Here is a 25,279-nt window from a genome sequence, read left to right on the forward strand (position 1 = left end):
CCTGACCTTCCACAGTTCAGTGAGTAGACTTTAGAGTTTTCAGAGACATTGGTTGGTTGATAAGTGGGTAGATTGCACATCATTTCCTTTTGCACTTACATGACTTCATTGTAAGGCCTATTTGGCTATTTTCTTAGCCTTTGTGCACATCATTTGAGCCTTGTAAATCCTTCTGTCTATTCTCGACATCATTTGTCATCACAAGTTTTGTAATAGATTGCCTATATATTACAGTTATATCATCACCAGCAGTTCATATTACACTTTGACAGACAATGTTTTGTAGTTGATTCAGACAGTGTTTTCACAGGCACTTTGAGTACTATCTTCACCATGTCTACCACTAGCAACCTTAATTTGGAGGAATCTACTAAGTTAGATGACTCAAACTATGGCACATCAAAATACCGAATGGATATCATTCTTGTACTTCGAGACAAGTGGAAGTATGTCGATAGGTCTACACCTCGACCATCTAACAGTCTAGCATCAACTCCCACCATTGGCGTAGCATAAGCAGAAGATTCTACACTTGCATCAACAGTGTCCACTTCTCCACTAGATCCTTCCATTACCTGAGCATAGACAAAATGGGACAAGAAAGACAAATATGCATATCATTAACTAAACAGAATGTCTAGATGTCATGCTTGGACAACTCAACATAATGAAGACATCCAAAGAAGCATGGGATATGTTCGTAGCTCTTTACAAGTCCAAGGACACATCTCACACTGAGAAATCAGATCAACTAGAGTTTCAGTAGCAACAATGAAACTGGTCATGCTTACGTACTCAAAATCAAGGATAACAACAATCAACAACAATCAGCTGATGCTGTTGATGTTGATTTTGTTGATAATGACCATTCTTTGAGATGCTCTACATTTGCCTCTGCCTCTGCCTCTTCCTAAAGCTATAAATGCTTGATCATTAAAATGACTTGTGCGTGCGTGAATGGCCCGAGTCCAGAGTTCTTCACTAAGTAACAATGACTATAGCTCTTCCAGTGTTGGAGTTTGGAGTTGAATGCACTACTCTAGACTAGATTCTCGTATCGCTCTCCTAGTCCCATTCAGGATGACTTGAACCATCTCTACGGGATATGGACAAGGATAACAACAATCAACTCCGCAGTATGGCACAAGAGATCTGCACATATCAATTTCCAAAGCTTGATGTAGCTAAGAAATTAGAATATGGCAATTGGAATTTGAAAAGTAAAGTTTCCTGGAAAAGTTTGCGAGGCATTCGGTAAACAGAAAAGAACCAATTTTGGTAGAAGCACCTCTCAAGCAAGAGTTATTCTTGATTTGATACATACATATGTATGGGATTATACATAGACTCGCCACATCAATGGTTCACTTTACTACTTGACTTTCATCGACGACTACAATAGATATTGTTGGGTCTATTTTTCAGATTTTCAAGAATTCAAAGCCATGGTTCAGAACCAAACATGCAAAAAGATCAAAGTCATGAGATCAGACAGAGGTGGTGAATACATGTCTTTAGCATTCATAAAATTTCGTAGACGTAATGGCATTCAAAGACAGTTCACATGTGCAGATACTCCTCAACAAATTACAATAGCTGAAAGGAGGAACATCACTTTAGGAGACAATGCTAGAGTAATGCTCAGTGAGAAGAATCTTTCAAATCAGTATTGGGTAGAAGCAATTGCCATTGCAAACTACTTGCTTAATCGACTTCCAGGCGAACCGATTTAGGGTATGACACCTTGAGGCATTCACTGGATACAAGCCACACATTGGGCATCTCTGCATATTTGGTTGCATAGCATATATGTCCACATACATGATGATAATTGCAGAAAGTTGGATGAAGTCACACAAATGCATCATGGTTGGCTACAGTGAAGAAGGCGAAGCATACAAGTTGTATGATCCCATCAACTGAAAGGTCATTATCTCCAGAGATGTCATATTTGATGAAGAATTCGAATGGAAAACATCAAATGCACATGAGATAGACACATCGATTACTCAGTCACCTGTTGATGAAGAAGAGTAAGAATTGCCAGAGACATCTTGAGAAGAGCAGTAACTCAGATGATCTACCAGAGAAAGCAGACCACTAGTTAGATTGACATATGCTCAGAAAGAAAAAGCGATTCAGATTGAAACAATCAATTATGCTCTTATGACTACCATCATGGCCACAGAAGAGCCAATGTAATTTGAAGATGCAGTTGACACATTAGAAAAGAAGGGAACTCATTTTGTGGCCCTTTAAGAAATTCGCTATTTACCTATTTTTGTTATATCCAAAATATGGAAAATGCCATAAGATACAGATACGTACTGCAAAAAAGCCAGTCTAGTACCCAGTCTTCACATTGAATGCAAATATAAGATCCTCTATTTAATATGCAAAATTTGATGATTCTGACATCGACTGGCCAACTGGCCAAATCACATTTTACTATAAATCTTCTGTTTTGGGCATTTTTGTCCTTTTTTGGGCTTTCGAGTGTCGATTTTTGGTATCTCCGAGGTCGAGACTTGGGGGTTTTGGCCTGCTTCAAATGCGTCGATGATGTCAGAAACATCAAATTTTGCACAGAAAAACATCTTTGAAGATCACGTATGTCGAACCTAATAAAATAGAGATTTCGAATATGACTTCTTTTATCTTTTTATGTGCTTTTTGGTATTTTTCCAACGTTACATTGGCCCTCTACTGATTGGTTGAGAGCCTGTTTTTCTAAACCTTGAAAGGCCCCAAAATGAGCTCCCTTTTTTCCTAACGAGCTTGAATGGCAAACTACTATGAATGAAGAAATGGAAGCTTTGCATAAAAACAATAGTTGGGAATTATGCGACCTTCCACCAGGAAAGAAGGCCATAGCAAACAAATGGATTTACAAAGTGAAGTACAATCCAGATGGAAGTATAGAAAGATACAAATCTAGATTAGTTGCAAAAAGGTTTGCACATCGATATGGTCAAGATTATGATGAGACTTGTGCTCTAGTAGCAAAGATGGATTCCATACAATTTTTGATATCACTACCGACATTCAATAGATGGAATGTGTACTAGTAGCTAGATGTCAAGAATGCTTTCTCAATGGTTACCTAGACGAGGAAGTCTACATGCAACAATCAGCAGGTTATGTTGAACCAAGAAAAGAGCATCAGGTTTGCCATCTCAAGAAAAGTCTCTCTATGAAAGCAAGCACCTAGAAGTTGGTATAGCAGAATTGACAAGTATTTTGCTAATCTAGGATACATGAAGTCCAATGCAGATCATACTCTCTACTACAAAGTTCAAGGGTAAGACATCACTATTGCACTTTTGTATGTAGATGTTGTGAGAGGAAGCAATGATAGCTTCATCAAGAATTTGAAACAAGAATTATTTGGCAATCTAGAGTTCATCATGAAAGATCTTGGACTTATGCACTATTGTCTTGGAATTGAGTTTTGGAGAGACTGAGACAGCACCTTCATGAGCCAATATAAATATGTGAACAATGTCCTAAAGAAGTTTCATATAGAAGATTGCAAGATTGCAGCCACTCCCATGGAACAGAGTTTGAAACTTACAAAAGATCTAGAAAAGCTTGCAGTCAATGACAAGTACTACTAGCAGCTCATCGGATCATTTATACATTTGACTATGACGAGGCTAGATATTTGTTATGCAGTACGCTCACTAGTAAAGTCTATGACAAATCGAAAACAATCTCAATGGAATGCAGCCAAGAGAGTCAATGCATGAGAAATGGTCTCTCTTCTTGGTTTCACTTGTTGCGTGATTCACTAAGTATTAAGTGTGAATAATAACTCGGTATCCTCCCATCATCACACGGTTCTTTCTTGTTAGCTAGCTCCAACCTCTGAGTGTTAATTGTTGGCACCCGTTCTACACCCAAGCACCCATAACTTATGATTGCGAGAGAGCATCTTCACGAATCACAGTACCTAGTTGGGAACTAACCTGAGCGTTCTGAGTGAATAGAAGCGTCAACATTTTGGTGATCCTGTTGGGGAAGGTCAAGTGTATTGCAAGTTGACAAGCTATCAGTGTAGGAAATTTAGAGGACCGAGTCGGTAAGCTTAGTGTTCATGGAGAAAAGGAGAGATTTCATGATTCACCATGTGATGAAGCAAAACAGTTGCTAGGAATCGTGGGTTACTAGAAGTTCATTCAAGTAACTCCAAGGTAGTGGCATCAACTGCTAGGGTCCTTGAAAATCAGGGTGTGGGAACTGTCACGACATGATTTTGTAGTTTAGATTGTATTAGGCTAGCATGATCAAATGTATTAATTAGAAGGTAGGCTAGGTAGGTTTAAAAGGCTAAATGCCATATGGATAATGTATTGGATATATTAATTGATATGAATAAATGGTGCACTCACACATGTAGGTCCTAGGATAGGAATGGGTAGGAATGCATGGGTGCATTAATTAATGGTAGGCATAAAAGAGTCATAGGCTAAGAGTAGAATAATGGGGTATGCCCAAGGGATGGATCCCAAGAGGCATGAGAGGTTGTGACCTCTCGTATGCATGGAGTGTATGTATGAGGCATTATGCATTCATATGTGGTGTGGATTGCATGAGCATTCTAGTAGTTGGTCATACAAAAGGCACACTCACGTGGGCACTCCTTCCACCCCATTTGGAGGGCCAATGCTTCTTAATTATTGCATCATTCTTTCATATATGTGCATCCTCCAACCGGTACGTGACAAGTGGTATCAGAGCAGTGATTCTCTAACTGTGTGGAGCTGCCATGTTGTACCATGCCGACATCACCGTGACATTGTCGAGGACACAAAGAGAGAACAAGAATCAAGAAATCACCAGGGAGCATTTTCTTTCTGTCTCTCTCAAAGTTGAATTTTTACAATAAAGAAACAAGAATCTCGCACATATTGATGTTTAGAAAAGGGGGGAGGGGCGACACCAGACTTTGATTTTTATTAATAGGGGGACTGGGGGTAAAGGAGGGAGGTGCCGCACACCTCTTTAATTAGGGAGGGGCTTGTAAAAGGATGAATTTATAACGAAGCTCCTCCCCATCGTCACGTGATCCCCCGTCGTGCTTTGTTGCGTGGCGCGTCGAGATGCATGTCGAGATCTACACCACCCAACATACATGGGCGTTCAGTCCCAGTTTGTCCTCCCTCTTTAATTAGGGGGGGGGGGCAATCAATTTTTGTGTAATAAGGGAGGGAGCCTTGTAGGCTTGTAATGTGGCCTCCTGCTTAGTCTGTGCCGAAATTCGTGCGGCTGCCATTGACCTGGAGTCCTGTCCCATGCGCCGCCTTAGCCATGTCAGCCCCCTTAGCCACCTCTATAGTCGACCCTATGTACTGGGTGGTGCGTGTTGCAATTGGCACCGCAAATTACGGTGGAAAACATGTGTGGTGCTGCCTTTGAATTCTGCCACCTGCAGCCACCAGCCATCGCCATCAGCTAGCCACCTCTGCCCTTTGCCCCATTCAGCTGCCATCGGTATTTGAGGCCATTTGTCCCTCCCTTTCATTTCAAACCCCTCTCCCCTCGTATTTCATTAGTTAGTTACCCCTTTCCCTTAGTTCCCTCCCTTTCTCTAAGTACCCCTTCCTTCCTCCCTCTCCTTAGTTAGTCCCCTCTCCTTAGTTAGTCCCCTCCCCTTAGTTCCTCATTCCCCTCTAAGTTTCTCTAAGACCCTCTAGTTCCTCATTTTACCCCTTTCTCTTGCAATTTTTTTAAATTAAAAAAAAAGTTTAGGAAATAAAATAAAAAAAACATTAAAAAAGAAGAAGAGATAAGATAAAATATAGAAAGGGAGATAATAAGAGGAAAATAAGGAATAAAAAAAATGAGTTAGACATATATGAAGTAGATTGACGAAGCGTGGTCGCTTTGCAAAAGAAAAGGGAGAAAAAAAAAAGGCAATATAATACTACTATTAAAAAAGTTACAAATCAAAGTGGTGGTAGATGAAAGAGATTACATCAGTGGAAGCATGAGGGTATGGCTAGGGATGCACATGGTGATGACAAGGGCCAAAGTATTGATCTACTTAAATTCAAGATGAGCATTTAGGACAAGGAATAAATTAATAATGCATTTGCATGTAGGATAATGAAGTAATAAATGCATTTGCATGTAGGATCATACGTAAAAATAGGAAAAAAAAAACTCAAGAATTGAGCATGTGCACAACTAGTACTTTGGAAATGTACACAATGGTATCATATAGAGACACTCGATAAGGATTCTTTGGAAGGCATCCATGGTGTCAAGAGTCTTGAAGTTAGAAAACTAGAGATGGTTAAGTTCTTCTCTTAGGTTGGGTTGATGAGCCAAGGTAGCACTTGGGCTCTTCCCAGGCAAGAGGGTGCTATACATGGCCATAGGTGGTGGATATGTAAGTGCTTAGTAAGGTATGGTGACATTAGGTTTGGTGACCTTGGAGAGATCTCAAGTAATTGGTAAGTCATGGACGCATGACTATGGTTGGATCCACAATTAGACCTGGTGGTCTAGAATGAGTACTCAAGCAAGATCTAGTGATCTTGATCGTGTAAGTTAGGCCTATCTTGTAAGTTTTAGGTCTGATCAACCTAAAACTAATGGTTCCAAAGTGGTCACTTGGAACTTGGACCAATGCATGCATATGAGAGAGATAGATTAGGAAATAGTATCTTATTAGAATAGAAAAGTAGAACAGAAATGGATTCTTACTAACCCTAATGGATAAAGTCGAATTAGTCTTTGTAGGAATGTCCAAAGAAAAGGAGTACATGGACAACAGAACATGAAAGATAAGTATTGTGTCTTTCTTACTGATTTGTTCGGAAATTTGATTTAAAGGAACATACTAATGTTGGACTTGTTGGCAGGAGTATCAAACACGAAGATGAAAGATTGAAGTTGTTGTATGGAATCTTATACAGGAACCTAATGAGTGCTAAAGATCACGAAGATAAAGGAGAGTACCTAATAGATGAGGGCATCTATGCCCCAAGCAAGAGGGCATGTCATGACACGATTTTGTAGTCTAGATTGTATTAGGTTAGCATGATCAAACGTATTAATTAGAAGGTAGACTAGGTAGGTTTAAATGGCTAAATGCCATATGGATAATGTATTGGATATATTAATTGATATGGAATAAATGGTGCACTCACAAATGTAGGTCCTAGGATAGGAATGGGTAGGAATGCATGGGTGCATTAATAAATGGTAGGCATAAAAGAGTCATAGGCTAAGGGTAGAATAATGGGGTATGCCCAAGGGATGGATCCCAAGAGGCATAAGAGGTTGTGACCTCTCGTATGCATGGAGTGTATGTATGAGGCATTATGCATTCATATGTGGTGTGGATTGCATGAGCATTCTAGTAGTTGCTCATACAAAAATTACACTCACGTGGGCACTCCTTCCACCCCATTTGGAGGGCCAATGCTTCTCAATTCTTGCATCATTCTTTCATATATGAGCATCCTCCAATTGGTACATGATAGGAACACAGAAAGTACTCAGATCATTCTTTGATTACTTTTTGATTTAAGCAATGGATGACACCTCTCTCGGAGAGAAGAAGAAGATAAGTGGCTAGACGTAAAAAATATCTAAACTAGAGGGAGTGGCTACATCGAACTATGTGAGGCGTAGCAATCTCAAACCCAAAGTTCAATGCTCAAAGTAGGCTAGCAAAGGCAACTGTCCAATAGGAGATATGAGCACGAGAAGAGAGACTCGGCTATGCTACCCTAGGGGTGGAAGTTGACTACTATGCAAGGCCAAAAGGTTAGAACAATGGTGTCACATCGAGGCATTCCAAATATTGGTGGGTGAAGGCTCGTCGTGCCAAATGGAATCCAATCACTCATCCACAGAGAGTTTAGATTTTGAATGGATGGCCATTTCCTTGATCGAACAACAAAATGAAGGCGAAGACCAACTTAGAGAGTGACGAGAATGTCTTCAACCTTACTCAACTAGTGTACTTGAAAGAGTACATCTAGAAAGGTGTGAAGCCAGAAGAGCGGCTACGGTAGGTGGACAAAAAATCCATCATCATAAAGACAGTCATGATTTCGTTGGAGAGAGAGCACCATAGATCAAAGGTTGATGAAGAGAAACTAAGGCAGTTTGCTCGAGTTCCTTTCACAACATACATAGAACTTACTCGTTTGATAGGTATACGTTTGGTTGTATCCTTAAAGCCTGAGGACAATACCAACCAAGTCAGAGGCTTACAACGACCTCACAATCAGGAAGGTGATGGGTGGGGAGCAAGTGAGTCAGTTATTCTGAGCAGTAGACCCACATACTTGGGTTTTGGGGTAGAGAAGTTTAAATCTAGCTCCAATATTAAGGTAAAGTTCCAAAATTTTAAAGGCACAGATGATGAAGATACTTACAATCACTTGACAGAGTTTCTTGCGTGTCTGCCATATCAATAGTGCAATAGCAGATGAAGAGTATATGGACTCTTTTCCATGTACCTTAGTAAAAAATGCTCAAAGGTGGTTCAAATAGTTTCCAATTGGGTATTTTCGCTATTGGTATGCCATGTTAGAAGCCTTCTTGTGTTATTCGACAGAAATTAATGAAGAAGACGTGAGAGCAAAGTTGTGAGTGAGATAAAGCTGAATAAAGGTGAGTCCATCCGAGACTTTGTGCTTAGGATGGGAGCTCTTATTAATTAGTTGAGTACAGTTTTGGATGAGAAGTCTATGCAAGCTTGGTTAATCACAGGTTGTACCTAGGTTGATTTGCATAAGCCAGAATTAGTCAATTAGACCAGAACCTATGAGGACCTGCTAAACCAAGCTGTTGCTTTGGGAAAACATGAGGATTTGAAAAACAAAGTGAAGAAGAAAGATGCTAAGAGTGACACTGAGGAGACTCCAGTCAAGAAGGATAAGCTAAAAGTCGAGCCAAAGAAGGCCTTAAAAGAATTGGACATCCGAGGTAAACCAAGTAATAATGAGAAGTGGTGTAACAAGTGTTCTAGAGGTGGACATGTGGAAGAGGAATGCAAGACTAAGTATTGTAATACCTATACCAAGTTTGCCTACGATGACTCAGACTGTTAGTTTAATGGCAAAAATAGACAAGTGTCTGCAAACTAGGTCACAGCTGCTGATAACCGAGCACCGAGCGGCAAACCTATGGGTATCAAGTAGAAGGACAAAGGTAAGAATGGTAAAAAGAAGAGTGATTCATCTAAAATTAAGTGTTTCTATTGTGGAGAAAATCCAATCTGGGTGGAACACTTAAAATTCTTAAAGAATAACATGGAAAGGAAAGAGGTAGATCTAGAATGCTGAGCAGTTGTAGCTAAATTGCCAAAAACAGTTGATGCTCAAGTAATTACTCGATCAAAATGGGTAGTGACAACAATCGAAGACACTGGCACTTTGGGTAGGGGCATCAATTGGAAGGCACAGATGGATTTGGTAGCAAAGATTGCAAGAGAGTTGAAAGGAAAAGAGCCAACAATTGAAATACTTGAGCAGTTTTAGCACTCTATTACCGAGCAAGGAGAATCCTTGTTATCTAGCTCTAAAGAAGCATAATCCATTATGCATAGGAAACTAGCACAGAGCTAGCCCGAGCATGGGAAGTGTTCAAGAATATGGAAGTCAGTCTAACTTTTGTTGAGCTGATGCAAATAGCTCCATATTGACATGAATTCTTTGCTCAGCAGATCAAGGAATCCACCGAGCAACCCAAGGAAGCGCAAACCTTAGCCACCATGCCTGTGATTGATACACCAGTTGTGGACAAAGAAGTTCCAGTAATCATTATCAAGATTAAGAAGCAGACTATACCAAGTGAAATAGTGGATGGAGGATCATGAGTGAACATCATTTCTAAAGACATTTCCCAAAGACTGAAGTTTAAGTCATATAAACCATCACCATTCTAAGTGCCTATGGTGGCAGATCAACGGTCAATTGATCCTAAGGGTATGCTACAAGATGTAGTCATCTCGATAGGCAACATTTATTATACAATTAGTGTTATTGTGATCGCTATGGAGCAGTATGCCTACCCAATTTTATTGGGGAGACCTTGGCTAAAAAGTGCAAAAGTACTCCATGATAGGGGTACAAAGGAGATGCCTATAAAGACAAAAGGTCAAGATGTGTGTATACTGACTAAGCCTCAGAAGGTTATGAGTTGTCGAAAACCCAAGAATCTAGAAGTTAAAGGTCCATTTCCACAAGACGTTGAATCTCGATTAATGGAGTTGCATATCCTTCCTGTGGGTGAGATAGACATTTTTCAAGTAGCTGCTGACATCAAGCAAAAATTGTGCAATGAACATATTCCCGAACAAAAGGATCTTTTTTTGAGCAATTTTAAAGAGGACATTGAGGGAGAAAGAGAGATTGTTGAAATACGAGTAACAATTATGCATCTCAGAAGTGAATAGTCAGTTTTCAGAACCTATATAAGAGTTTAATCTGGGAACACAAGAGCTCCTAGCCATGGTAATGGTAAGTGCCAACTTGTCTACTGAGCAACTTAGACTGACACATATATGGATTTGTTAGGTATAAGGATGTGTTTGCTTGGAGTTACAGAGATTTGAGAGGAGTTCCTCTTGAACTATGTTAGCACAAGATACCTTTAGTCCTAGATGCTAAGCCAATCTAGTAGCAAAGGTATAGGATGGATTCCAATTATGCCAAGCGAGTCAAGTCTGAATTGGATTAAAATTTACAAGCTAGATTTATATATGCCATAGACCGAAGTGATTGGATTTTTCCTATTGTAGTTGTGCCTAAGAAAAATGGCAAACTCTGAGTCTATGTGGATTATGGGAAATTAAATGCTTAGATAGTTCCAGATCCATTTCCCATAACTTTTACTGTGATGGGATTTTAGCTTAGGTTGCAGGCCATGAGATGCAGTCATTTATGGATGGCTATAGTGGGTATAATCAAATTACTGTGGCTTTTGAAGATCAATCAAAGATTGCTTTTGATATAGAGTGGGGTGCTTATGATACCAAAGTGATGCCGTTTGGATTGAGGAATGCCCCATCCACTTTTCAAAAGTTTATGGTGGAAAACTTCAAAGATTACCTCACTGAATTCATTGCAATTTACTTAGATGATTTTTGCATGTATTCCTCGGATATAGATGACTTGGGATATCTTGAGAAGGTTTTTCAGAGATGTAGGAAGGCGGGTATCTCTTTGAACACTTCTAAGAGTGTGTTCTATGTTTGAGTTGGTATTCTACTTGGTCATGTTATTTCTAAGGATGGAATCAGAACTAAGCCAGGTAAATCAAAAAAATCTAGCGGATGCCTAATCCTAAAAAATTAACTCAATTACGTTCTTTTGTGGGTTTTATCAGTTTCTATCGTAGGTTTATCAAGGACTTTGCTAAGATTGCAGCTCCCTTGTATGAATTGACAAAAAAGAATACTAAATTTGAGTGGAATGTCGAGTTGACCATAGTTTACAATGATATGAAAAACCGAGGAATGGCTACTCCAATTCTCAGACAACCAAGCTAGGATATCATTTCCCATGTGCATGTGGATGCATATGGTTATGTATTGGGTATTATTTTAGCATAGCCGGATGCTTATGGTTATGTATTGGGTATTATTTTAGCATAGCCGGATGATTGGTTGGACTATCTAGTATATTATGCTAGTAGGTTACTTACACATATAGAATCAAACTATGGCACCACTGAGCGAGAAGCTCTAGGAATGGTTTTCAGTGCGTAGAATTTAAGGCATTATTTACTCAAGAATCCTTTTGTGTTCTATGTGGATCATCAAGCCCTACTTTATCTCATCAACAAAATTGTCATTCAAGGATGGCTTGTTTGTTAGATGCTCCTGTTGTTGTAGGAGTTCAACTTCAAGATTATTCATAAACTGGGTAAGACCCATGTGGGTGCTGATTGCCTGTCCAGGTTAACCAGTACCCAAGAAAACTCAAGGAATTGACATGGAATTTCTAGATGGTGATGTGTTTGCAATTGATTATTGTGAGAATGAGTATGCTGAGTTGGTCAATTACTTGTCTCAAGGCACATTCCTTGATGTGTCAACACACTGGATGTTTATTGGCTAAACAATCGATGCCTTTGCAACCCACCAGGCCTTGGGACGCCTTTCAACATTGGGGTTTGGATTTCGTTGGACCCTTTAAACCCATAAAGTTCACTCAAAACAAGTATATACTCATTGCAACTGATTATGCTACAAAGTGGATATAAGCTAAGGCACTCCACAATAATTCGACTTGAAGCACAACTAAATTTGTCTATGAAAATATTATATGCTGGTATGGATGTCCTCTCCAACCTCTCAGTGATCAAGGTGCACATTTTCTCGATGATGTGAGGCAGGTACTTAAAAAGGAATTCAAAATCATGCACACAGTTTCCACTACTTATTATACTCATGGTAATGGTGAAGCCAAGTCAACTAACTAAACCTTGAACTTCATCCTCACAAAGACAATACAATTTGCTCAAGGTGAATGGGACATCATGTTATACTCTGCTTTGTGGGCTTACAAAATGGCCTATAAGGTAACTACCAACCTCACACCTTTTTGTATGGATTTGGCCTGGAAGTAGTTATTCCCTTAGAATTTTTGGTTCCGAGCCTTCAAGTAGCTTTCAAGCATCATTTGGGTAAGCCAGAACCAATCAAAGGACTATTGGATCAACTAAGCCACCTGGATGAGATACGTTTCCAAGCTGCTTGGTCACAAACACAGGCAAAGAGACCAGAAGGGTCGTGGCCCAAACACTGTTATTACTACATTCTAGTAAGGAGATCCATACCAACCGGGCTGTACAAATAGACTGTAATTTTAATATAACAGTGTAGATCTGAATTTTGATTGAGGTCGTAGATAAGGAGGTGTAGACCAAACAGATTGTAGATGTCAATATCATTTTGTCAAATGAAGGACTTCCAATTGCTATTGTTGCAACAAAAGTTTTGTGGCATGTTCCAAGTAGGGAGGAGATGCACCGCTACTGGGTTTATCAAAAGTAGCCATAGGAGATGAGGTGTTTACCACACCGTCCATGCACCAAGACATTTTGGAGCCCATCCAACTAATTATATTTGTCTACGATAAGGCCATCAAAGACTTCAACCATTTTGTGGAAGAGCACGCTAAGCGATAGCACAACATATTCAAAGCTGAGCACATGTTGATTCTCGCATGAGTTTGGCAGATACCTAAGCCTACCATGGTTGAATTACCTGTCTACTATGGCAAGCTTTTATGGGAGCTTGAGCAACTAATCAATAGCCATGTAATGAAAGCACGATCCATGCTTGATAACATACACTACTTGTGTAAGGAACCAGGGATTAATTGGTAGGAATGCGTCAGCTAGGTGCAGTGGTACCACACCAATTTTGAAACACTCGACATTGAATTCCCATCTCAGGACCTAGTTGTAGAAGCTCTGGATTGGCTAGCCAAACCCGAACAGCCACAAGTACACATCTCCAATGTCTATCATTGGCCACCAAGCGATCACCATTTTGAACCACCACCTACGAATCAAGCCAGGCCTTCTCAACCACCCATCTATGCTCAACCATACAATTAATGAAGGCATCACTGATCCCATAGATTCAATCCGTGAGCATCCGCATTTGAGCAATGACTAGTCCCTACCAATCCATGAGGACATAGGCAAGGATAGTCGAGGTGATATGTTGACCCTGCGTCAAGCCAACTAGTTCGCGGTCACCAAGCGTCCAGCATAGATAGCGGGAGCGATAGTGGAGCACCGTTTTGTAGCAATGGTGCAGATGAATAGACCTATAGGAAAATAGGAGGGAGTGCACCAAGCGCGTGCTAAAATGGAAGGTAGTTCTTAGGTAGAAACTAAGTTGTAACAATCAGGGAAGATAAAGTAGTGTGCTAGATTCTCTTCCTCTGACTTGAGTTGATAGGTCAAGGAGTGTTCATTGCAAGTCGAGGCGTCTTGGTTGTACAAAGTGATTTTGATTCAATTTCACTAAGTGTTAAGTGTCGATAATAACTCGGTATTCTCCTGTCATCACACGGCTCTTTCTCATTAGCTAGGCCCGACCTTCAAGTGTTAATTGTTGGCACCTATTCTACACCCAAGCATCCCTACCTTACGATTGTAAGAGCAAGCATCTTCATGAAGCACATCACAAGGTTGTGAACTAGCCCGAGCGTTTTGAGCTAGTGAAGTGAGTGAATAGAAGCATCAACAAAGGCATCCAAGGTTGCATGGATACTATGACAGTGATGACTATGTAGGAGATCATGCAACTAGGAGATCCATACAAGGATATGCATTTTTCCTTGGTAAAGGTGCTATATCATGGTTATCAAATAAACAACCAATAATTTCTTTGTCTTCAACTCAAGCAGAATATAGGGCACTCACAACAGGTGCATGTGAGGCTATATGGCTTAGAAGACTATTGTCAAAATAGATTACTTTGATTAATCAAAGCCAACAACAATATACTGTGATAATTAATTGGCTAAAGCATTAGCCAAGAATCAAGTATACCACTCTCGGACAAAGCACATTGATGTTAGAGAGCACTTCATAATAGAAAGAGTGTTACTTGGTGACATCACATTGCAACATTATGACAGCAAACAAGATGTTGCAGACATCTTTACCAAACCACTTGGTAAAGATCTTTCTAAGAAACACTGATAAGCTCTTGGTTTGACGTAGAGGAAGGAATTTCCCATTAAAGGGGTGTGATGGAATGTAATGCACATTCCATTTTTGATTCCATACAATCATCATCTTGAGGGAAGGCCTACTTCATGATGGTGATCTTGAGGGAAGGTGTTGAGGATTCATCTCAACATCATGTTCGATATGTGCATAGCACTAACCGACAAGAGTGCTAAAAGGAAAGGATTGGGAACCCGAATCCTCACCCTAAAGGGGTTTGTATATATATATATATATATAAATTCTTTATTTTCAACTAAATCTAGTGTATAGTTAGTCATTTGTGGTGTCTCTCTAGCTGTGCACCACTCATCTCCTCTCCTCTTTCCATATTTGTTCAACCATATGATACGGTTGATCTCATCTTGTGGGATCAACTCAGGAGGTGCATCCATGCTGTACTAAAAGAGGGGAGTCAATTCATCTAGATACCGTTCTTGGAAAGCCATGTGGATATACGTGCATACCATGCATCTTCTCCGCTCTTTGTTAGTCATCTCTGTTAGTCATCTAGATGACTCTAGGGCCAGCCTAAGAAGTTTGGAGTGAGGTAAGTCCTAGACTCTATGGATGAATGCCACTATCTGAAAGATGGCATCAATATGGAGGGTGTCATGGTGAACTTTGCCTATACTATCTCATGTGGGACTGAGGGTATATACCAAATCAACTTGGACCCCATAATCACCTGTAGTAGCTGCTCAAGTTTCTCCAAACTGTCTTAGGGAGATTGCATCCCAAAAAGGGTGCTTCATACAAGATATTCAACCGCACTAGCATATTAAAAAGCCAGCCCTTTGTTGGTGGATATTGGAAGTGTGCTTGGAAGCACTATTTCTCTAGCCAAGCTAAAGCACTCTTCCTCCATGTGAGTCATTCCTGGGCTGCATGGGTCATCGTGAAAAGGGGTCCTATGAAGATTGCCCCCAAATATGTGTAGGAATGCACTATATCCATTGGCTCATCAGTCACGATAGGTGAAGCTGAGTCGATGGATCACTACATGTGAGGTGTTGGAAGACCACAACCTTGGTCTTCCCAAGGTTGACTATCAGGTCTCTCTCTCTACAAAACACCTCTAGGGCCTCCAGATGTTGCTTCACTCCTTTCGTTGAGGATGATATAAGGACTATGTCATCAACGTATAGTAGTATCTGTATCATGAGGTCAATGAGTAGAGATCCCTCACCTCCTAGGAGGTCTATGAGGGATGTGATCTCATCGATGTAAAGCCTTAAGAGAGTCAGTGAGAGGGGGAAACCTTGCTTCACCCCGATCATGCTCTTGACCCAATCCAAAAGACCACCTGGGGAATGAACTCTTCCTCTGACTGACTCATATAGGATCATCACACAACAAATCACACCCCAAATCAGTGTCTCTAGAATTTGCATCTCTTGTAGTCTCTTGATCATGCGAGATATTGGGATCGTGTCCAATGCCTTCCAAAAGTCTACGAAACATGTGTAGAGTTTTTGTGTGTGGACCTTGTCTCCTCAATGATAGACCTCATAGTGAAGATGTGATCTAGAGTAGAGTGATGTCTCCTTAATCCTTCCTGCCCTAGTGTCTGCTACCCTTGTGCCTCTGTATGACTGCTAATCTACTTCTCTAGTACCAATCCATAAATATTTGCCAATCATGAGGGTGCAGTAGTTCTCAATATCCATGGGGTCTTTTGCTTTGTTTATTGATAAAATAGTGGTGGTGCTCTAGGTCGGTGGGAAGCTATGGCATATAGCATGGTTGAACATCTATTCTAAAACTAGGGCTAGGACCTCCTGCTCATGTGCAAAATGCTCAATCTGTAGGCCCTCATGATCTTGTGCTTTCGATGTAGCCGGCTAGGACCTCCTGCCATCTGCAAAATGCTCAATCTATAGGCCCTCATGATCGTGTGCTTTCTATGTAGCTGATGGAGTCCAACCCACACATTTTGTGTGGTGAATAAGTGACATGTAGTGGGCCTCAGCATAGAGGACATGTCCGGTGGTGCCTGCATTGGAACATCATATAAGGAGCATGCATAAGTGTGACAATCCAAATCATTGATGGGAATCGGTGGATTCCCTTTTGAAAGAAGCCCCCATCCAGTGGTTGGGTCTCCTCCTCGAAAAGCTCTGATGATTTCATCCATCTTGTGTATGAGGAAGATCCATCTCTTGTGATGTGTCAACCGTTAGAAGATATGTTGTGCCTCGGATGACATAAACTGACCCAAGGATTTCTCCTGTGTGAGGTGGGATGGCACCTCTATACACTCTTCATCAAACCAGGGGTTTTGAGACATCTTCCCATCTCAAAACCGTGTGGATTGGGTTGTAGGAACGGATCTGGCAATGACATCCTGTACTACTAAGGCAAGGGTGTCTGAGGCATGGGCAAGGTCTATATTATCTCCCATTAGGGTTGAAAGCTCTCTGGCTAAGTGACTCACATATACTAGGTCAAGGGCACGGTCAAAGTGGATCTGGGTGCAAGCAAGCATGGTAGGAACTCTCTTTGCAAGACTGGCATAGCAATAGAGATGCAGAAGGCTAGATATGAGTGGTTAGCTTCGATTGGGGGAGGGGGTAGTGCAAGGTCATGTATCTATGAAGAAAGAGCCAATGGGTGTAGTAGATAGTCCATTGTGCTTCTCCCACCACATGTGGGAACAAGTAAACCCCCCAAATGATGGTCATCTCTGAAGGCCATTGTAGATGAGATCATGGACTGCTTCCAATTCAAGTAAAAATTTCCCGTATGCTATCATATGTAAGCCATCTGCAAAATGTCTCAGGATCTCGAGCTCTATTGCATCTAGCTTCAAAACCATGTGGGGGCCTCTCATGTATCCAAAGTCTAGTAGCCCCACTTGTCATCTCCTGTCCTTGCATTAAATTCTCCAAGAGGAGGGTGTCTCTCTGTCTAGGGAACTCTACAATGTCATCATGTATCATCTCAAATGGGTTGTGTCCCTCTGTGATGACCTCATGGGCATATGATCCCCTGTCTGGGGGGAAGTAGCACACTGCAATGAAGATTGGTCAGGCATCTAGCAGTAGCTAAATTCGTATCCACATATGATGTGCATGCACCTCTCTCCATACTATAGATATGAGTGGTCTCAAGTGTGTTTTGAAAAGGACAACGACATCTCCTCAACTCTCTCCTATGAGTTGATTCCTAGGTATATCCTAGAGAGAGAGAGAGAGAGAGAGAGAGAGTTGTGGTTGGTAACATTGAGTACAATCATCCTATTTCTCTATGTTATTTGATTTGTAGATACTTCCATGTTGTCACAAACAAGTTGTTTAAAGAGAGCACTTGATTGTAAGCGCAACCACTACATGGTGGACTCCTTAGGATACTAAGGTATACATTCCTCTTTTGTTTTCTTTACAAGCTATTTATACATGGTCAAACATCATGAAATATCAAGAGGTATGATAAATAAAAATGAGAGAAATGAACTAGAGATTTGAAGCTAGCCTCGATGTTTATACATTTATAAATATTAGTATCAGGTTCAAACTTTGAATTAAATATGCTAAAAAATATGATCTCAAGTCCTCTGAATTGCATACAATGTGAGATCAAATTAGCCCATGGCAAATATGAGGCAACTTGTACTCAAAGGAATTTTTCTTTTAGATCAAAAAGTTGTGTGTCTAGTATGGATAGCTCACCAAATAGAAAAACTAGAGGGGAGAAAGTACCGTGCCATTTGGATGAGTACTCAAAAAATCAATGACTAGCACATGAAGGCATGCTTGAATACGATGAAATTTCCAAGATGCAAGTCACTAATATTGAAACTTGTAGAAGAAGTTAGAGGAAATAAAATAATTCAATGTTGATGCAATCTAGACTATGATCCTCTATGGAGGAGGGGAAAATGGACAAATGGGAAATAGAAATGCAGATCCAAATGGGAACTCACCTAGCTAAGTTGTAGGAAGAAATGGTACATATGGTAGATGCCAAGATGAGCCATCATGCCTTACTAATAAAGGTGTTGGAAACTCAAGTCGCAAATCTCAAAGCATAAAATAAAATACTAAAGACATGCACTCAACTTAAGGATAGATTCAACCAAGTTTTAAGGAGGAGATGAACGTGCCCAAAATGGAGAATGAGAAACTCAAGAAAGATATGGCTGCCCTATAGGACACCATATTAGGGAAGAATGATGAATTATTCCAATAAATAAACAAAGGAAGGAAGAAATTAGGGAACGGAAAGAGGTAGTTTGGAAACACATATCAGCCCCAAAAAATGAATTGAATTTTGATGCCGTAGAGGAGGAGAAGAGAAGGAATAGTAAAGCATTAAATATACTCATTAGAGGTCTAGTATGGGGGGACATTTTGCTATAGATGCCAAATATTTGATCACTAAGATGGGGGTCAATCTCACGTTGGAGGTAGCCTGGAGAGTGGGCAAGGCCAATGCACTGACAAGGCCTATTGTGGTGAAATTATGGATTGCGACAAATAGGTCCATCTTCATGAGTACAAGGGAACATTTGAAGGGGGTTAGGACATATCTGGATGATGAACTCATACTTTTGCAACAAGAGCATTGAAGAGAGGGGATGGTTTGAATGATGGTAGTGAGGCAGGAGGGAGAGTGGGCTACATATAGAGATGGCAAAGTAGTCATACAAGAGAAGGAAAAAAGGGAAGAGAGAGATGCAGGTAGCACATGATGGTGCTAAGCCTACGAGATAAGGACATAAGGATAGATTCAGTATGACTATTTAGAATTGTAATGGCACCCTTTGAACTGATCCAAGATTTTTCTCAGAGACCTACATAGATAAAGATGTCATCTTGTACATCGAGACACATGAGTGCCCAAAGAGAGGACTACTCATTTTGATAGGTACATTTTAGGAGTCGGCTTAGAGGAAGGAGCCAAGGAGGGATGCTAGGACACAAGGTTCTAGTGGTGTCACTTTCCTTTTCCAATCATGCTTGATACCACTCATATCCATGATGCGGAAGAAGGAGCATGCATGACACATGTGGACATGAATTCAGCTACTTGGTGCACATCCTATTTTCATTGTTGTGTGCTATTTCCCCCAAGGTACATCATGTTATGTGCATGAGGTTAGTATAGAGCGTTAAAGCCAATATGAGATGATACATAATGATACTACAAAGCTCACTACGTAGGGGGAGGCCCTCCTTCTAGGTGACTTCAATGCATGGATGGGGACAAATAGGTTGGTCTACTTGATTTCAAACCAGACCCCCTCAGAGTACTACAGATGTACCCTACTAGCTTGGGATAGTGAGGCACTCAGAGGATGCACTACAAGTAACACGCTATGGATGGCACTTATTAGAGGTGGAAGCTATACACAATTGGATCATCTATAATGGTCTTCAAAGATGACCATCTTCTAGAGGGCTCACGTGTTTCCCGTATGGAGGGGGACAAGTATAGCTGACTACTTGATGGGATCCCAAGCCTTTGTGTCATGTGTATATGACCTCAACTATTCCTCTCCCCTCATTTGGCTCCAACCACTCCTATTAGACCATGCTAGAAAGTCTATGCTTGCTTTGTAGACTTCAAAAGGCCTTTGACACAATTCAATGAGCCCCTATGATTAGGAAACTTCAGAAGATATAGATCCCAAGAGTTGTGATTTGGAGGGTGGTATGAGCCTAGATGATTAGTCAGAGGGAGAATAAGCGCTCAATGAGGTTTGTTAAATTGGATAGAGAACATGGTTGGAGGGAAGAAAGTATGCCCCTTCTCCTCTCTTTGGGCTCTACATCAATGAGATCATGACCTTCGTTGTTTGCTTCAGAGATTAGGGATCACTACTAGCGAATTTGATAATCCTGATATTGCTATATGTAGATGATATAGTCCTCATATCCTCCTTGGTGGCAACATGCCTATAGAAACATCTAGATTATTTAGAAGTGTTGTATAGGAAGAGAGATTTGACAGTCAACCTTGGCAAGGCTAAGGTCATGATTTCCAACACCTCAAGGGGATCCCATGGAGATCATGCTATCCTACACTTATTAAGAAGTAGTTTTCATAGTACCACTTTTCACAATGATTCATGTAGCTAGCCAAAGGCTTACACAAGGGCAAGGAGCTCTGGCCAGGTTAGAGTGACAATGCTTTTAGGCACACTTTGGGGACCCTTAGAGTAGAGATGGATATTTGATATAGTAGTGAGGCTAAAATCCATGTATGCAACACCCTTTTGGGGGAGTGATCTCTCAATAGGCTAATTGGAGGAGATTTGAGAGACTATAGGTGATTATGGGATCCCAGATATTAGATAAAGCCTTTAGTTACTCATCAGATAGTACAGGGAGAGTTTTCCATGACATCACTTTAGATTGATGCTATTTTCTAGCCGTTGAAATTTCTTCATAGGCTGTGGACTTTCCTAGCTAGAGATTATTGAGGTTGGCACTAAAGTTATCTAGGAGACTAGCAGATAGAAGGAGCATGGCATGGTATGCATGTGTATCTAGATGCTTTGTCAGTTAGGGTATTCCCCCTTGTTAGTTGGATCTACTCCAGCTCTATATGTTACAGACTTGTGAGGGGAAGAAAGAGTTTTCCCACCAAGGTCCAGCTCTACCACAACCACTTTTAGGAGTATAAGAAGATGGAGTGATCTTAGTCCCCAATACACAGAGAACAAAGGAGTGTCACATGCATTGAAAATTGCCATTGGGTAGATGCAAGTCTCATCCCATCCAATTGAGGATCAAGACACGGAGAGCTAGAGGCACACCCAAAGGGCAACAAATTTGTAGACTATGTAGGCTGGAGGAGGTGGAGAGAGAGGAGTATTTCTTGAGTACTTGCCTAGTCTAGTATGAGATCCAAGGACAATAAAATTTCCTTGGGCCACTCTCTTGATTGATCCACTTCCATGATCAGTCTATGTTGGCCTGTACATGATAGAGATGTTGGATGGCATAGAGAGATTTATTGAGGTAGATTAGGCAACAGTAGTAGTAACAGGACATGATAGCACCATAGGTCTTTGTTGGCTATTACCTAGTCAGTTGAGACATGATAGCCAGAGAGATTCTATTGAGCTAGATCAGCTAGAAGGCAACAACAAGAGGTGATACCACAGCAAGAGTCTCTATCCCTGATCATAGGTCAATGACATACTCAAAGGCCCCTTCATCTACAAAGCCATTCCCTCTTCCTTCTCATGAATGGCACATAGTTGGAAAGTCTACAAAGGTGTTGCTGATTAAGAAAAGGATTTACTCCAATAGTGACAAGTCCTTTAATTATGATAATAGGTACCTATAGTGGGTAATAGTTTCAAACTGCTTCAACAGTTAGAGGATGAGAATAATAAAGTAATTGAAAATGTAAGGGAGTCATGAATTTCATCCTTTCAAGAGCCAACAGATTCAAAGAAACCAATTTGCATGGAACATTTGTTGAAGAAGTTAATATTGACATTAATGAGCCGAGCGGCATTGACATTCAAGACAATGTTTGTCTGGATGAGGACATGACAGACACAATCAACATCTTAGAGGACCAAACAAGTGAATTAGGACCAGTCAATCCAATCAATTGCATAAATGAAGCCTGCTTGGATAAGCTGATTAAGCTTGGAATAATTCGGATTCACATGGCATTTCTATTGATGGTTTGCCATTCGATACCAATGAAATTTGATGCTTACATATCTTGGGTGGTACTTCTCATAAATTGGTATAGCTCTAGGAAAACACATTTTTAAATGGCAAAAAAAGATTTTGAATTGCATGAAGTTGACCATTCACAAGAGGGGCACTTACTGTACGAGTCTCCTCGGTTGTGCCCAAATTGAACTCTTGAGTGAACCAAGTGTGCCAAACTAGGTCAACCAATAGTTTTCTTTGGATTAGCTAGCTCACATTCTCTAGTCACATCTTTAGTGAAATGATGAAAGTATAGATGTTACTATTCTACCAGCACTCTTCCTTCACTTTTGGCCTAAGTTCAATAGTTTTTTAGAACAAGTCTATTCCTCCCATAGGCAAGACTTGAATTTCCATTATCCATGACTCGACATCTTATCATCTGCCTCCAAATACTTAGGTCAACAACTGCTTGGGACCTTGGTCAAATTGGTGGGAATTTCTACCTTAGTATCCCTGGTTTTGATTGTCATAATCTTAGAACCTCAATCATGCAATACTTTGGCACTTTTTAACCATGGCCTACCCAAGATCAATGGATGATATTAATCTCCATGGAAATGGCAATCAAATTCACAACATAGTTGCTCCTCTAATGGTGATGATCACACCTGAGAGCATGCCCTTGGGATCAATAGGTTGCTGATCTACCTTAAGCATCAAAATGGAGAAGGCTTTAGGCTTTTGAACTTCATTTGCTTGACCTAGGTTTTTGAAATTAAGTTGACCTTTTAGCCACCATCCACAATGACACCTAGTATGGTTTGCTTTCTTATCTTGGTTATAATAATCAAGATTGCGTCATTGATGACTGGCATACCAATGACCAAAACAACAAGGGGATTTTCTACTGCTAGTGGCTTCTGCTCAGTTTTGAGTTGTTGTAGGAGGAACTCATGATAGTAAGGAGCAAGTTGTAATAGTTCAACAATCGTGAGGCTCACTTCATATTGCGAAATGTTTCTTGAGCTTGGGTCATTTTTGAGCTCAAGTACTTGATATGGCTTGGATTAGTCTAAGAATTGCTTGTTGAGGCTTCACCTGGCTTGGTTGGTTCTGGAACCAAGAACTACTCGGGTGGTGGGTCTATTGTAGGGGCCTTGCCTTTTAGCTCCTTGGCTAAAGTGACTACCGCTTCTGCTCCTTCCAATTGATTTCCTTTGCTTGGGTGGTCCTATCTCAAAACTGGTTAATGGGCCCTAACATCGATGTGTGACTGCATTGGCAGCTAGTGATTCGGGCATCTCAACCAAAAATGGTCCACAATCAGGATTGGTCACCTGTCTCTATCCATTACTCTTGACCAGCTTGATGTGTTCCAACATAACTTGCATACTACCTTAGTGTGACTATGCTATCCATAGAAGTAGCATCTAATATGAGGTAGTACTTGATTTTTTCCATTTTCATTTTTACCTTTGCCTTTGCCTCGGCCTTGCTGGGGTCTTGCTAGCCAATAATCCCTAGGCTTGGTGTCATGTTCCACTTAGTTGACATCAAGGGTGGTTTTTACCATACCAACACTCAAAATCATCATACCCAAAGTTGGTACACGTGCCACAATACTTGGTGCATGGTGGTTAGTAGTGAACATGATGCCTAGTGTGAAAGATTCCCTCTCTTGCATTTTGAGGTATGCTTTGTATGCAAAGACTAGTTGGTTATTGGTTGCATGAGTTAGAATGTGGTACTGTCATGGGGTGGTGCCTGCATGGGTGAAACTATATGAAGACGAGTGGAATAGCATACACGAACAAACACAAGCATTGTGAGGAACAAACAACATGCCAAGATCCAAACAAAGTTCTTATATTATGGAAAACGCCTCAATTTCATACAAACAACTATAGCTACAGGGGCTGCTCATGCAACAAGATGGTGTAGTGTCTCAGAGACTTGCATCTGCTCGAGGCACAATTATTACTTAGAGAAACACAACTTCACCTTATTTACAACTACTCTACTCAAGATTGAACACTTGGTGAAACCCATTGTACTTTGGATTCCCTACTTAAATAGCTCTAAGATTTTGCAAACTAATTGGTTATGTGAGTCACTTTCTCAACTTGGTTGAGAACTTCTCACAACTGTTGCTATTAGTTGGTTCACTCATGTAACTCCACTGTTGGCTTGTCGCTACTAAATGCAACATCGCTTGTTCCATTGATGTATGGTACCTATGATTGGTGTCTAGCACTCAAGTTGGTCAATTTGAATGGAGGCCAATAGTGTCTGTGTTTGTGTGTGTATGTGCATGTGTGTGTAGTAATCCGCATGTCAAATGGTATCAAAGATGTAATGTTTATCTTGGTCTACTTTTTTGGGTTTGTTTTCAATTTGGGAAGACTGACAAGTTTTGTCGACATGTGGATCATCAGTATGGTCACCCACATGTACATATGGTGTTACATTGAAAGGGACCAAAGATTAAGGAAGAGCATCACTATTCATTTTGGATAAGCTACGAGTGTTGCTAATACATGTGGCCTCCAATTCGTATCTTAATCTACATGGCTAATGGTACTTGTAAACTTTAATCTTCTTCCATGGCTCAATGTAAAGTTAGTTTGTTTAGATTATGCTTCAGATTATGTATGCCTAGGTTCATTTTTATCTATCCATGCTTTCTAAATTCCATTTCAGTTGAAAGGAAGTGTTGATAATCACGTTTAAATCACAAATGAAATGGTTATTTTTTATAAGATCCAATGGCATGTCAAAACGTTTTTTTACTCATGAATAAATTTTGGGCTCTTACACATCATCCTACATGAGACACTATTAAAAAAATAACTTGAGAAAATTTGGAAATAAACGCACCCTACATGTCAATATTGAGACATTGCATAAAATTACCCCTAATATAAATATGCTTCTGT

This window comes from Dipteris shenzhenensis, chromosome 4 (genome assembly GCF_047967505.1).
Source record: "Dipteris shenzhenensis isolate YYH24624 ecotype China chromosome 4, Dip_SZ_1.0, whole genome shotgun sequence".
In the NCBI taxonomy this organism is placed as follows: Eukaryota; Viridiplantae; Streptophyta; class Polypodiopsida; order Gleicheniales; family Dipteridaceae; genus Dipteris; species Dipteris shenzhenensis.